Raw genomic sequence first — 4,154 nt, 5'->3', positions numbered from 1 at the left:
CTGCATTTCTACTTTGTTCTCAATACAGGATAAACGAGGAGAAGGGTTGGCATGTAAATCTAAAACTCTCATCTCCGGGCTCCCTTGCAAAGACTTGATATATGTCTTTTTTGTATATGATAAGGGTTTAAGCAGGGGAAAGAAGATTGATCGCTCAGGTAAATCCCAAAGTATAAAAACATTGTTCATCCAGCGCGTCTCTGTCTCCTGTGATGGAAGCTACCGACCGCTGATGATGAAATATTGACAGCGCCTCGCGGCAGGCAGGATGCCCCGAGAAGTAGAAAAAGGAGAATAAGGAGGACTAACACACACACACACTTGAGCGTCATCATGAAGACAAGACAGTTGAGCTTGGTGCAGAATAACAAAGTTGAAGTAGATATATTTTCTCTGAATCCCCATTGGCCGGTTGCTACGCTGTGTCGCCATAGCAACCGGTTTTATCTACTACACCTGATCTGCTGGTGCTCTCAGGTGAATCACGCTCTGCCCGCACGCGCGCGTGTACGTGGAAAAAAAAAAAAAAAAAAAAAAAGCAAAGGATGATGAGGAAGATGCCAAGATTTAAGCAATTACTGCCTCCTTCTCGCCCTCGTTATCCTTTCCAAATGTCAGGTGGGAGATTTTTTGGGGGGGGTAAGGGGGATGAAGAGCAACGATGAAGAGGAGGTGAAAAGGTGTTGGAACGTGTTAACATTTTCAAATGTCTTTTTGTCAACACAACCCCAAAATTCATGAAGCATACCCAATGAATAATTTTACACTTTCTCACTATATCACAGTTCATTGCTCACGCATGACTTCCTCATAGCTTTGTGTTTTACAGTAGAACTCATTGGCTGCCATTGAATGATCATGTTTCAGCAGAAGTGAAAGTTGGGTGCAATTAGAAATACTCAGATTGTCCGTGCCAGGATTAGTGATCAGGTAGCATAGAATAGGATATCAACATATCCACAAGTATACAGTGGGGCAAATAAGTATTTAGTCAACCACTAATTGTGCAAGTTCTCCCACTTGAAAATATTAGAGAGGCCTGTAATTGTCAACATGGTTAAACCTCAACCATGAGAGACAGAAAGTGGAGAAAAAAAAACAAAACAGAAAATCACATTGTTTGATTTTTAAAGAATTTATTTGCAAATCATGGTGGAAAATAAGTATTTGGTCAATACCAAAAGTTCATCTCAATACTTTGTTATGTACCCTTTGTTGGGAATCACGGAGGCCAAACGTTTTCTGTAACTCTTCACTAGCTTTTCACACACTGTTGCTGGTATTTTGGCCCATTCCTCCATGCAGATCGCCTCTAGAGCAGTGATGTTTTGGGGCTGTCGTTGGGCAACACGGACTTTCAACTCTCTCCACAGATTTTCTATGGGGTTGAGACCTGGAAACTGGCTAGGCCACTCCAGGACCTTGAAATGCTTCTTACGAAGCCACTCCTTTGTTGCCCTGGCTGTGTGTTTGGGATCATAGTCATGCTGAAAGACCCAGCCACGTCTCATCTTCAATGCCCTTGCTGATGGAAGGGGATTTTCACTAAAAATCTCTCGATACATGGCCCCATTCATTCTTTCCTTTACACAGATCAGTCGCCCTGGCCCCTTTGCAGAAAAACGGCCCCAAAGCATGATGTTTCCACCCCCATGCTTCACACTGGGTATGGTGCAATTCAGTATTATTTTTCCTCCAAACAAGAGAACCTGTGTTTCTACCAAAAAGTTCTATTTTGGTTTCATCTGACCGTAACACAGTCTCCCAGTCCTCTTCCGGAACATCCAAATGCTCTCTAGTGAACCGCAGACAGGCCTGGACTTGTACTTTCTTCAGCAGGGGGACACGTCTGGCAGTGCAGGATTTGAGTCCCTGGCGGCGCATTGTGTTACTGGTAGCCTTTGTTACTGTGGTCCCAGCTCTCTGTAGGTCATTCACGAGGTCTCCCCTGTGTGGTTCTGGGATTTTTGCTCCCCGTTCTTGTTATCATTTTGACGCCACGGGGTGAGGAGGGAGTTGAAAGTCCATGTTGCCCAACGACAGCCCCAAAACATCACCGCTCTTGCGGAGATCTGCATGGAGGAATGGGCCAAAATACCAGCAACAGTTTGTGAAAACCTTGTAAAGAGTTACAGAAAACGTTTGGCCTCCGTTATTGCCAACAAAGGGTACATAACAAAGTATTGAGATGAACTTTTGGTATAGACCAAATACTTATTTCTCACCATGATTTGCAAATAAATTATTTAAAAATCAAACAATGTGATTTTCTGTTTTTTTTTCCCACATTCTGTCTGTCATGGTTGAGGTTTACCCATGTTGACAATTCCAGGCCTCTCTAATATTTTCAAGTGGGAGAACTTGCACAATTAGTGGTTGACTAAATACTTATTTGCCCCACTGTAGGTGATTTACATAATACTGGGTTCCCAATCTCACATTGCTGTAATTTGTACGCACCACCCCACCTATTCACGTCTCCTTATGACTCGCTTTCCCTCCTCTTTCACCTCGGTGATCAGGCTGTCCACATGGTGTCCACAGGCAGTGGTGGAATGTAACGAAGTACTGTACTTAAGTACAAACATGAAGTGATACTTTTTACTTTTACTTCACTACATTTTACTCCACTACTTTTCAAATTGTCGCCTATGTTACGTTATTGTTTTTTTTGTTTGTTTCTCATTGTGAATTGATAGTTTCGTTTTAATGGTAAATGGTGTTAAATGGTGTTATACTTATATAGCGCTTTTCCACCTTTCAAGGCGCTCAAAGCGCTTTACGCTATCTTGCCATCTACCTACTGGTGACGAATGTGGGGTTCAGTATCTTGCTCAAGGACACTTAGACGAGTTCATCAGGGTGGAGAATCGAACCCACAACCTCTGGTTTGGGGGACAACTACTCTACCACTGAGCTACGCCACTCCCATCCCCCACCACCATGCCTCCGATGTAATCGATAAGCCCTGTGCAACTATACCGTAACTAAGCACTAAAGGCAGCAACACAGGTACAAATAAGATTAGGCATGTGAACAAGATATTGACCAATAAAAACCAACGGTGAGAGCAGAGCGTCTTCAGATGGGTGCTGTACACTATTGTACGGTAGGTGGGTGTATGCACCTGATAGTTGCTTGTAATCCACCATTATGCTAAGTTTTGGAGTTTTTGAGCTTGTTAAGCTTCTGTTTAGAGACAAGTTTCCTGAGCGAAATATAGGCGGCGCCATCTTGAAAAATGTCTGCTCCGAACCTCCGGTTTAGAAAGAACAACATGAATTGTGAAGTAAACAGTGTGTTGACAAAGTTAAAACTGCAAAATCAAACCAGAGGAACCTCCAAAAATGGATTCAGCACGACGTAGATGACACTCCGAGAGTTTCTGTGCTGTGCGTCAACTCCTGGAAGCACCTATATATTTATGTTTTGAAGTGGAATGTTTGCCAGTGTGGATCTACCTCGCCACGCGCCTTAAATCGAAACCAGCTGCGTACAAGAAGTTTCATTTCTTGTTTTTTCCATTCTGCACACCACTATGTTCATGGGTACCATAGGCGTGTAATAACGTATTTCTTGTTCTCTCCTCTTCTGTCTGCTTCCTTCCTTTCTGTCCTTTCCATAAGCCCTTCTTGTCTGCTACTCTCTCCTAATAGATAAAACATTAAAACGGTTCAGACCATAAGGACACTCAGATTCCTATTCTCCATGTCTAGGCAGCTGAACAGGACAAGGAAGCTCAAAAGAAAAAAAGTGAAAGTTTCTGAGGTCAGAATTTACTTATAGGTGATGGTTGGTGATGGTAATAAAAATAATCTTTTGAATTGAGAAAGCTCGCAAGCAATGATCATTTTTTTGGTTGAAGTGAAAGTTTCTCAGACTTGACTTTACTCACAATTATTCAGTATCATTGATCGTGATAGACGTCCAATCCATTTCGACAAGGAGCGGTTGACAGTGAATGATCACTGCAAAACCTCTCAGTCAAAGTGGATTGGACGTCTATCGCTGTCAGGGGCACTGAAAAATGATCACTACCAGCCTTCAAATCAGTGTAGAACCATGATGGGCCACAACATGCGGGCACTAGTGAGATTTACAGGACAAAATGCCATATATTTAAAAGGGAAAAAAAAAAAAAAGCCAGACATCCA

The sequence above is a fragment of the Corythoichthys intestinalis genome, chromosome 21 (genome assembly GCF_030265065.1).
Source record: "Corythoichthys intestinalis isolate RoL2023-P3 chromosome 21, ASM3026506v1, whole genome shotgun sequence".
Taxonomy (NCBI): Eukaryota; Metazoa; Chordata; class Actinopteri; order Syngnathiformes; family Syngnathidae; genus Corythoichthys; species Corythoichthys intestinalis.
Note: the sequence above shows the minus strand (reverse complement) of the source record.